Source organism: Elephas maximus, chromosome 26 (genome assembly GCF_024166365.1).
Source record: "Elephas maximus indicus isolate mEleMax1 chromosome 26, mEleMax1 primary haplotype, whole genome shotgun sequence".
Classification (NCBI taxonomy): domain Eukaryota; kingdom Metazoa; phylum Chordata; class Mammalia; order Proboscidea; family Elephantidae; genus Elephas; species Elephas maximus.
The window spans coordinates 36,779,330-36,791,444 of NC_064844.1; positions in this window are offsets into that span (position 1 = coordinate 36,779,330).

Below are 12,115 nucleotides of genomic sequence, written 5' to 3' on the forward strand. Positions count from 1 at the left end.
TTCCCGTTGCCCTTCTAGGCAAGTTTAAGTTGCCTGTGGAGAAGAAAATGATGCAGAATTTCCAACGTGCCGGTGAAGCATGGCAAAAATATTTCAGGTTTATGAAACTAAACCCTGCGCCACAAGGCAGGGAATGATCCAAACTCACTGCATCAAAGAAACGTGTATCCACTCATCTTCTCAAGAAAAACTTTTGTGTCATATGCACAGCAATGTTCCGTATACATTCTCTGAACAAACAGAGAAAGTGCGTTTCTTCACCTTAAAATCCGTGAGGCCTCTAGAGCTTGACTCGTAAAACAACCTCGTTTTGGACTCCTCGTGCGTGAAAGTTCCCCACACATTTTCTAAAGGAGAACACAGAGGAAATTGTGCACGCTACATTTTCTGAAAAGGACAACAGTGTGGAGTTCCTCCCTTTCAGGTACCTAATGGCAGAAGCCTTTAGTTTGAAAAGTAAACGGTTTTCAGGGACTCCAGAGTTTCCAGTATACTGTTTCAAAGAGAAACCCTTAAACAGCTGCCGCATTGGAGCAGATGCAGTCGACAAAATTTGAACTGGTGTTCAAGGACGCTTTGGGTTCCGTGCATTTGAGCCCTTGCCATGCATCCCCCTATGGGGATAAGGCGGAAAAGTTTCTCCCATTCAAGAACGTGAACCACGCAGAGTTCCCGTTATCCTCAAAGGGAACGTTGAGTTGCACCAGGGAAGAAAAGAATGTGGAGTTTCTACCCTACCAGTGCACCAGGGCAAAAACCTTTCAGGTTTCTAAAAGTAAACCTTGCCGCATAAGGACATGAATGTTCCCCAGGTGCTGCACGAAAAGAGAAACGTGTATCCACTCGCTCTCCTGCAAGGACCTTTGCGTTACTTGCGTTTCAGCTCTTGCCATCCACTGTTCAATGGCGAGAAGACTGACAAGTGTCTCCCATTCCGGGATGTGAAGCAAGCAAAGATTCACTTGTCCTCCAAGACAGTTTTGAGTTGCCTGCAGAGAAGAAAACAAGGTGGAGCTTCTCCCCTGCCAGTGCAGCAGGGCAAAAGCCTTTCAGGTTTCTGAAACTAACGCTTGCCGTAGGACGCGGTGAAGGTTGCCAACTCGGTGCACGAAAGAAAAACCTATATCCAGTTTCTCTCACTGAAGTGGCTTTGGATCACGTGCACTTGAGTCCTTGCCATTGCGTCTCTGACTGGGAAAAGACTGAGAATTTCTCCCATTCCAGTACGGGAAGGAAGGCAGAATTCCACTTGTTTTTTTCCATAGTCAACTTTGCCTTGGCGACAGCCGAGAAGAAAACAATGTGGAGTTTCTCCCGTAAGGGTGCGGCGCCGCAAAAGCCTTTCAGGCTTCTAAAACCGAACTTGCGGTATAAGACGGGGGATGTTCCCAACTCAATGCCCCAAAGAGAAACCAATACCCAGTTCTCTCATTGAAGTAGCTTTGTGTTACATTCATTTCAGCCCTTGCCATCCATTGTTCGATTGCAAGAAGACTGACAAGGCTCTCCCATTCCAGTATGTGAAGCAAGGTAGAATTCTACTTTTCTTGTTAGTCAAATTTGACTTGCCCACAGAGAAGAAAATAACATGGAGTTTCTCCCGTAACACTGCAGCACGGCAAAAGCCTTTCAGTTTCGTAAAAGTAAACCTTGCTGAAGAAGAAGGCAAATGTTCCCAACTCACTGCACAAAAGAGAAACTTATATACAGTGCTCTCATTGAAGTAGCTTTGGGTTGAGTACATTGGATTTCTTGCCATTGATTCTCCTATTGGGAAAAGACTAAAGTTTCTCCCATTCCAGTATGTAAACCAAGGAAAAATTACAATTAATCTTATGGGCAACTTTGACTTTCCCACAGAGAAGAAAACAGTGTGAAGTTTCTGTTGTCGCAGTGCAGCATGGCGAGTCTTTCAGGTTTCTAAAACTAAACATTGTCCTAAAACGGTGTGAATGTTCCCAACTGAGTGAATGAATGAAAAACCTATATTCGGTTTCTATCACTGAAGTAGCTGTAGGTTACCTGCCTTTTGAGTCCTTGCCATTAATTCTCCGTTTTTGGACAAGTCTGTAACGTTTCTCGCATTCGGTCCTTGAGGTACTCAAAGTTTCAGTTGTCCTGAAAGGCAATTTTGAGTTACTTGCTGAGAGGAAAACAATGTGGGGTTCCTCCCATATCTGTAGGGCACAGCCAAAGAGTTTCAGGTTTTTTGAAACTAAACCTTCCCGTACTAGGTGGTGAATGTTTCCAACTCACTGCACGAAGGAGAAATCTATATACAGTTTCTCCCATTGAAGTAACTTTGGGTTACCTGCATGAAGACTCCTTCGCATTGATTCTGCAATTGGGAAAAGGGTGTAAAATATCTCCCATTCCAGTACGTGATGTTAGCAGAGTTGCAGTTGTCTTCAAAGGCAACTTTGTGTTGACTGCAGACAAGATAACAATGTGGAGTTTTTCACATGGTAGTGCAGCCCAACAAAAAGCTTTCAGGTTTCTAAAACTAAACCTTACAGTACAAGGCTGTGAATGTTCCCAACTCACTGTGTGAAAGAGAAACCTATATCCAGTTTCTCTCATTGAAGTAGCTGAAGTCAGAAGTGTTTTACCTATCCAGAAAAAATGCTTTGCCTTACGTAAGTCAGATTGTTTCCCACATGTTGTTTGTCTGGGATAAGAAATGTAAAGTTCCTCCCATTCAAGCACTTGAAGCAACCAGAGTTTTACTGGTTTTGAAAACTGAACTTTGAGGTGCCCACACTGAATGTTCCCTACACATTCTCTGAAGGAGGAAGCAATGCACCAGGGATAAATGGCTCTAAAACGAGTGTCCTTTGTGGTATCCGGGTTTGCTTGTTCCCTACATATTCCCTGCAGTAGAAATGGTGTAGCATTTCTTCCATTCAAGGACAGCACGGCAAAAGTGGTTTAGGTTTTCCAAGTAAACCTTGGCTTTTTTTTACCAGGCCATGAATGTGCCCGATTCCCCGCATGGAAGAGAAACCAATATTCAGTTGTGAGACAGGCAAGAGCTTGGGCTGGCTGAATTAAACAGCCTCTGATTCAGTGTTCTTGGAATCTAAACCTAAGTGCAGACCACCATATAACTTTCGCTGCTGGCCCAGGAGAACTACTTGTGATTAACAAACCAGGTGCTTAGACAAGACAAGGGGCTACATTTCAAAGCCCTGTATGTTTGACCAGCTATAAATTACTGATAATGCTCCTGAGTTGTTATTCCAGGCCCCACCAGGTGCAGAGTATGCCCAGTAAAGATCAATGTTGCCTATGAATGATCTGCTGCATGATACAAACGTGAGCAGGGATGCTTCTCCGGGACTTGAACCAAGGTCCAGGGGCATCATGCATGCACAGCATTCCAGAATGCCTTGTTCAACATCCCAGCAACCTTTGTGACAGACTCCATCTTAGTTCCAGCAATCTCTGCAAGGAGATCAATCTTGACTTCTAACTGTGGGAACATTTGATTTTCATAATCCCCTCTCCTTCTGGAAATCTCCACCCATTTATTGAATAAAGATAATGCCTTTTTCTCCAACTAAAAACTTTTATAAACCCTAGGAAATCCTTTCTTCAGGGAGAGACTGGAGATTAGCATAGGTGGAACCCCTCTCCACCTCTCCCTGGAGAGCTTTTGCTTTCTTTCTGCCACTAATAAACCTTTGTTCTTGTGGAAACTCTGAGCCTTTTCTGGTCATTCTTGGTCAGGAAAAGGCAAGAACCTAGGCAGGATTTAGTCTCAAGCTGGGATGCCTTGCCCTGCAACAGTTTCTCTCATTCAAGTAGATTGTCAGAGGTGTTTTAACTATTCTCAAGAAGAAGTTTTTTGTCACATGCATGGGAATGTTCCGTATACATTCTTTGAACAGAGAATGTGTACTTCCTCTGATTCAGGTCCGTGATGTCACCAAAGTATGACATGTGTTCCAACTATGCTTTGGACTCCATGGCCGCGAATGTTCCCCATGCATTCGTTGAAGGAGAACACAATGCAGAGTGCACGCTACATTTTCTGAAGCCGTAAACAATGTAGAGTTTCTCTCTTTTGAGTAACTAAAGGAAGAAACCTTTTAGGTTTTCAGAGTAAACCTTTTTCAGGGATGCCAAAGTTTCCAATGCATTGTTCAAAAGAGAAACCCGTATACAGCCCCCCTTATTCAAGTAGATGAAGTCGACAGCATTTTCCCTGTTACCAAAAACACCATGTTACGTGCGTGGAAGTATTTCCTATAGGTTCACCATTTGAGAAAAGAATGTACAGTTATTCCCATCCCAGTTCGTGGAGCCACCATAGATTTATTGTTATCAAACTGCACTTTGTGTTCCATGGCCATGAATGTTCCCTACCCTTTCTCTGAGGGAGACAACCAGGTAAAGTTTCTCCCATTGATGAACACAATGGCAAAAACATTTTAGAGGTCATCAAGTGAACCTTGGCTTACAAGGATGAGTGCAAAAGTTCCCAAAACTTTGCAAGAAAGAGGAACTCTGCCTGAAGAAAAGAAACTGTTTAAGTTTCTCTCATTCCAGCAGATTAAGACAAAAGTGTTTTGCACTGTATTGAAAACACTGTGGTACGCACACTGAAGGTTCTCTATGCATTCTCTGATTGAAAAGACAATGTACAGCTTCACCCATTCAAGTAAACGAAGAAGCCATGGGAGCATTACTAGTTTTCAAAGTACACTTTGTGTTAGAAGGACGTGAATGTTCCCTGCCTATTCTCGGATGGTAGTTACAAGGTAGAGTTCCTCCTGTTTAAATATGTGAGGGGAAAAGCTTTTTAGGATTTCACAGTAATCCTTCCTTCGTGGGGACACATTGTGTGAGACACCAATATCCAGTTTCTCTCATTCAAGCAGATGAACACGTAAGTTTCACCCGTTATCTGAAAACCATTTGTGTTACATGTACGGGAATGTTCCATATAATTTTTCAGAATAAGGGAGAAATGTGCAGTTCCTCCAATTCTAGTAAGTAAAACAACAAGACTTTGACTTGTTTACCAACAGCACTTTTATGTTACATGCACATGAAGAGTGTAGACTCTCTCCAGTTCAAGAACACGATGGCAAAAGCCTGTTAGGTTTCCAAAGGAATTCTTAGTTTACAAGAACTCTAAGTTTCCCAGTATATTGCATGAAAGGGAAATCCATAGACAACATCTCAAATTCAAGTAGAGAAGGTCACAGGCGTTTTACCTCTTATGAACACAAATGTTCCATCTATAGTCTCTGCTCAAGAAAAGATGGTGCAATTTCTCCCCTTCACTACAAGAAGCCCCCAGAGGTTTACTTGCTTTCTGAGGGTGACAAGACCACGAATGTTTCTATTTCACTGAACCAGTTTCTCTCATTGAAGTAGATGAAGTCAGAAGTTTTTTTTTTTTTTTTTTAACCTGTTATTGAACGATGCTTTGGGTTACATGCATGAGAGTTTTGCCATCCATTCTCTGACTGGGAAAAGACTGTAAAGTTTCTCCTATTCCAGTATGTGAAGCAAGCAGAATTTCAGTTGTCTTCAAAGGAAACTTTGACATATGAGCAGCTGATATTTGACAAAGGCCCAAAGTCAGTTAAATGGGGAAAAGACAGTCTCTTTAACAAATGGTGCTGGCATTACTGGACATCCATCTGCAAAAAAAATGAAACAAGACCCATACCTCACATCATGCACAAAAACTAACTCAAAATGGATCAAACACCTAAATATAAAATCTAAAACAATAAAGATCAGTGCAAAAAAATAGGGACTATACTAGAAACCCTAATACATGGCATAAACAGTAAACAAAACATTACTAACAATGCAGAAGAGAAAATAGATAACTGGGAGCTCCTAAAAATCAAACACTATGATCATCCAAAGACTTCACCAAAACAGTACAGACTGGGAAAAAGTTTTTAGATATGACATTTCTGATCAGTGTCTGATCTCTAAAATCTACATGATTCTACAAAAACTCAACTACAAAAAGGCAAATAACCCAATTAAAAAATCGGCAAAGGATATGAACAGGTACTTCATTAGCCATTAAAATCATTAGCCATTAGAGAAATGCAAATCATAACTACAATGAGATCTCATCTCCCTCCAACAAGGCTGGCATTAATCCAAAAAAACAAAAAATAAGAAATGTTGGAGAGGTTGTGGAGAGACTGGAGCACTTATACACTGCTGGTGGCAATGTAAAATGGTACAACCACTTTGGAAATCGATTTGGCACTTCCTTAAAAAGCTAGAAATAGAACTACCATACTATCCAGCAATCCCATACCTTGGAATACATCCTAGAGAAATAACAGCCTTTACATGAACAGATATATGCACACTCATAGTCACTGCAGCACTGTTTACCATAGCAAAAAGTTGGAAGAAAACAAGTTGCCCATCAATGGATGAATGGATAAATTATGGTATATTCATGCAATGAAATACTACACATTGATGAAGAACAATGATGAATCCATGAAACATTTCATAACGTGGAGGAATCTGGAAGGCATTAAGCTGAGTGAAATTAGTCAGTTGCAAACGGTCAAATATTGTATAAGACCACTATTATAAGAACTCGAGAAATAGTTTAAACAGAGAAGAAAATATTCTTGGATGGTTATTAGAGGGGGGAGGGAGGGAGGGAGGGAGAGATTTTTTCAGGAATTAGATAGTAGATAAGAACTATTTTAGGTGAAGGCAAAGACAACACACAGTACAGGGGAGGTCAGCACAACTGGACTAAACCAAAAACAAAGAAGTTTCCTGAATAAACAGAATGCTTTGACAGTCAGCGTGGCAGGGGTGGGGTTTGGAGACCATGGTTTCAGGGGACATCTAAGTCAATTGGCATAATAAAATCTATTAAGAAAATATTCTGCATCCGGCTTTGGAGAGTGGCATCTGGGGTCTTAAACACTAGCAGGTGGCCATCTAAGATGCATCAATTGGTCTCAACCCACCTGGAGCAAAGGGGAATGAAGAACACCAAAGACACAAGGTAAGTAGGAGCCCAGGAGACAGAAAGGGCCACATAAACCAGAGACTACATCAGCATGAAACCAGAACTAGATGGTGCCTGGCCACAACCGATGACTGCTCTGACAGCGAACAAAACAGAGAACCCCTGAGGGAGCAGGAGAGCAATGGGATACAGACCCCAATTTCTCATAAAAAGGCCAGACTTAATGGTCTGTCTGAGACTAGAAGGACCCCAGTGGTCAAAGTTCCCAGACCTTCTGTTAGCCCAAGACAGGAACCATTCCCAAAGCCAACTCTTCAGATAGGGATTGGAGACAATGGAATAGGAAATGATACTGGTGAAGAGTAAAATTCTTGGATCAAGCAGACACATGAGACTATGTGGGTATCTCCTGTCTGGAGGGGAGGTGGGAGGGTGGAGGGGGTCAGAAGCTGGCTGAATGGGCAAGAAAAGAGAGAGTGGAGGGAAGGATTGTGCTATCTCATTAGGGGGAGAGTAACTAGGAGTATATAGCAAGGTGTATATAAATTTTTGTATGAGAGACTGACTTGATTTGTAAACTTTCACGTAAAGCACAATAAAAAATTTTTAAAAGAGATTAAAAAGAGGGAACTTTGAGTTGCCTGCAAAGAAGTAAACAATGTGGAATTTCTTCCTTTCCAGTGCAGCACTGCAAATGCTTTTCAGGTTTCTAAAACTAAATCTTGGCTTACAAGGTGATGATGGTTCCCCGCACTGCTTCAAAGAGATACCAATATCCAGTTTTACTTATTGAAGTAGGTGAAGTGAGAAGTGTTTTATCTATTATTAATGAAAGCTTTGCGTTTCACATGTGTGAGATTGTTTCCCATACATTCTCTGACTTGGAGGAGAAGGTAAAATTTCTCCAGCTCAAGTACTTGAAGCAACCTGAGTGTTAGTTGTTTTTAAATTGAACTTTGAGTTGCTTGCAATGAATGTCTCCAACACATTCTCTGAAGGAGAAAACAATGTACCAGAGTTTAATGGTTTTAAAACTAGTGTACTTTGTGGTACTGGAATTGCATGCTCCCTACACATTCCCTGCAGAAGAAAACAATGAAGAGTTTCTCCCGTTCAAGTATGGCACAGCAAAAGCGGCTTATGTTTTCAAAGTAAACCTTGGCTTACAAGGCCATGAATGTGTCTAATTTGCTGCATGAAAGAGAAACCAATATCCAGTTTCTCTCATTCGAGTACATTGTCAGAAGCATTTTAACTATTCTCAAGAAAATCTTTTGTTTCACATGCCTGAGAATGCTTCCTATACATTCTTTGATAAAGCAGAGAATATGCAGTTCCTCTAATTCAAGTCCGTGACTCCACCAGAATTTGACTTGTGTTTAAACTACACTCTGGACTCCACGGCCTTTCATGTTATCTACTCATTCTCTAAGGACAACATGATGGAGCATGTGTGCTACATTTTCTGAAGCAGAAAATGTAGACTTTCTCGTTTTCAAGTTCTTAATGACAGAAGTCTTTCAGGTTTGCACGGTAAACTTTGGCTTACGGGGATGCCAAAGTTCCCAAAACATTTTTCAAAACAGAAACCCAAAGAGAGCTTTCTATATTCAAGTAGATGAAGTCACCAGCGTTTTACCTGTTGCCAAAAACATTGTGCTACATGCACGGGAATGTTTCCTATAGGTTTACTCTTTGAGAAAAGAAGGTACAGTTACTCCCATTCCAGCCATGCAGCCACCATAGATTTATTGTTCCATGGCCATAAATATTCCCTATATATCTCTGAAGGAGAAGACCATGTCAACTTTCTTCTGTCGAAGTACACAATGGCAAAAGCATTTTGTAGGTTGTCAATGTAAACCTTGGCTTACAAGGACTCAAAAGTTCCCACCTCAATTTCAATGCTTGGAACCACATCATCAGTGGGGTAGGCTGATGTGGCAGATGGACAGGACATATGACCATTGTGTAACTCAGCTTTCAGTAGCGTGATACTTTCACCCCTTTTTGCACGATACTCTAAGTGCATTAACCTCCCCCTCTGTCTCCCCTTGCTTTTCACTGTGTTTTAAATTGATTTAATAAACCGTGTGGTTTTAACTTTTTACTTTAGTCTGTGAGCCTTTTGGTTTCGTGACTGGAATAGCTGGCCTGGTAGTCGACTTGGCGGCAACTGTTGCAGCAACGTAGTTTCCCACATGACACCTGGGGCCAGAAGGGGGGAGTTAGAATTGGCTTGGTGACTAAAATGTGGGTTCTTCTGTGTCCAGATGTGTGATGAGCTGAGGAGATCTCTGCTGGTGCCCCCTGGTGAGGTCTCTCAGTCCCCATCCCCATGAACCCTTATTAGAGAGAACCAGTTCCCACCCAGAAAATGAGCAATGCACACCATGGACAGTTTCCCAGGGACCCAGCTGCTCCCTCCCCTTGTCCTTAAAGGACAGAAATTAAAGTGATTTCACCAACCACCCAACAGAATTTCATGTCTTCCTTACTGATCTGACTGATGCTTCAAGAACACTGTTTTCCCATGGCCCTTTGAAAAGTCATCCATGAGAGTCTGTATGTCAGAGTGCAAAGAAAACTGGGTCAGAATTCGGGCTATGTCACTTATCAGCTGTGTGGTTAAGCAAGTCACGTAAACCCCCTGCGTCTTAGCTTCTTCATTAGTAAAATGGATGCCTAACTAGTCTCTGGTAATAGTTGACATTTATTCAGTGACCCCAAGCACAGATAGGACAGTAGCTCCTTTATTTTATTATACTAATTATGTATTTTTTTACATTAAAAAATGAACAAGAGAAACAGGCATGTGGGTGCTGGGCTAGATCCTATTATACAGCAATGAAGATTCAGTTCTTGCCCTTAAAAAATTGCAGTTTGGTTAGGGAAAACACAAGAAAATCAGCCCGGTATAGGGTGTGAGGAGTACACATAAGGTACTCAGACTCAAGCTGGAGAGTCTTAGAAGAGATCCTGGAGAACATGGTATTTGATTTGAATGTTTAAAGACATATCCACAGAAAGAAAAATGTTCTAGAAGGGACAGCATGGGAAAGGCACATAATTAGAAAGCCTGATTCTTTCAGAGAATTACCAGTATTGGAATGACAAGTGACGTAACAGGATAAAGGATGTTAAAGGGAGCTCACTCTGGTAGCTTAGCACTGGACGGATGGCAGGGGTAGAAATGAGAAGTTCAGAGAGTGTAGTGATCTGTCCAAGATTTATGACCTACTTTTTCTGAGATATCTCTTTCTTATAATCCCAGAAGGTCCTGGTAGGTGCCTTTTTAATCAAGTTGGCTATTAGGCCCCACCCTCATGGCTACAGAATGAGATTTCCACAAGGGCATAACAGCCACTCTGGGGATAAGAGGTGTACTGTTCTATCTCATGCTATCAGAGGTCCAGTCAAAGCCCAGGTTGAGAGTAGAACAAGGGGAAGGGGAAACTCTGGGACAGGCAGAGGGTGTGGAGGAAGGCCTCCCCAAATCCACTGTCCTGCTCTGGCCTCCCATCCTCAGGAGGGTCCTGAAGGAGGCAAGAGAAGGAAGAAGAGGCTTCACAGCCAATTTCAAGGCCATGGTTCAGCTTTGACTTTCCCTTACTCAACTAGAAAGGCATTTTTGCTCCATCCACCTTGGGAGACGAAACAGGCACAATGGATACATCCTGAAAAGCAAATGGGGCATTCAGTGAATAAGACAGGGCATTTCCCACCCAGACTCACACTGCAAGACCAGGCCCTCTGGTCAAGGCAGTGGCTTCAGACTTAGGGCTTCCTTTCCAGGGGATGATCTGAAGGCCTCTTGTGGAGGAAACCATTTTATTGGTAGGTACATCACTCTGGGTCCAATCAAGAGAGAGGAGCCACAAAGGAAAGTTTACTATAAAGACTTATTAACTATAACAGGGGATTAGAGTAACAAGATGTTGGGTAGTAAAAAGTGAACAGAGAGCTAATGAATACAATAGCAGATATAAGGGGTATTCACTGTCCCTAAGGATCAGATAAAGTGACCAAAGAAGAATCTTCCCCAACCTACCACGGCTGATACAGACCTTGTTGGAGAGGTTGCAGCCTTGATCTACTAAGTGGCAGAGGAGTCACCGTACTGCCCCGTTGGCAGAATTTTATGGAAACCTGCCCTCTAGAACTTGCTGGAAATCTTTTCTCTAGGGTGCTGAGGAAAGCTGTTCATGGGAAGGTGTCTCACCAGGTACATTCTGCTACTAACCTGACTTCTTTATGTATGCTTCCCATTTCCTCACACAGAATATTGAAAAGACATGTGTTCAAGGGTTGAAATTTAATATAATTAACTATTTTTACTGCTTCCTCAAAGACACTCTTAAAAGAAATTGGTCTTTTTTTTTCTTTTGTACTGCAGGCGTGTGTGTGGCAGTGAAGAACACGACTACTAGTACAGTTTGGTGTCACTGCCTTGATTTGTGTCAAAGTACCAAAATTGTACCCAGCACTACTTCTTTACCATCTTTGTAAATGTCAATTCAATGAAAGTGGGAAATAATATCTCAACACTATTATTAAAATAGTTTTGGCCCCACAGACTCCCTAAAAGGATCTTTGGGAGTCCCAGGGATCCATGGAACACCCTTTGGGAACTGCTAGGTTAAGTGACTTGCCCAAGTTCCTAGACTAGGAAGTGGTAGGGTCAGAATTCAAACATTGGATCCCTGGCTTTGAACCCTGTGCTCCTTCCACCAAACCTGTTAAGAGTGCCCAGTAATTAGCATAATTTTCCCTTGTCCAGGTTCTTAATAAGTTGAGAAATAAAATAGAAACTGAACCCAGATGTCATTTTTATGACAGGCTGGAAGATGTAGCGTTAGGCTGGTCAGCCAGGTGAGCTTGTGGGCTTGCTAATACTAAGCACACATATTAGGCAAACTTGCCCAAAAGTCTTGCATCACTGGCTTGGAAATAAACCCATAAACGGGGGTTGAGTGGCGGCATTGCCCTCAGATAGGAAGAGCAAAACATGAGCTCTTCGTGGACTGTTCACTCCCAGGGGTAGAAGGGCAAAGCCAAGAAGAACATGGTCAGTCCTAAATCTACTCAGCAGATGAGTTTCCTCACCTTCCCAGGAGCAGAACAAGGCCCTTTATA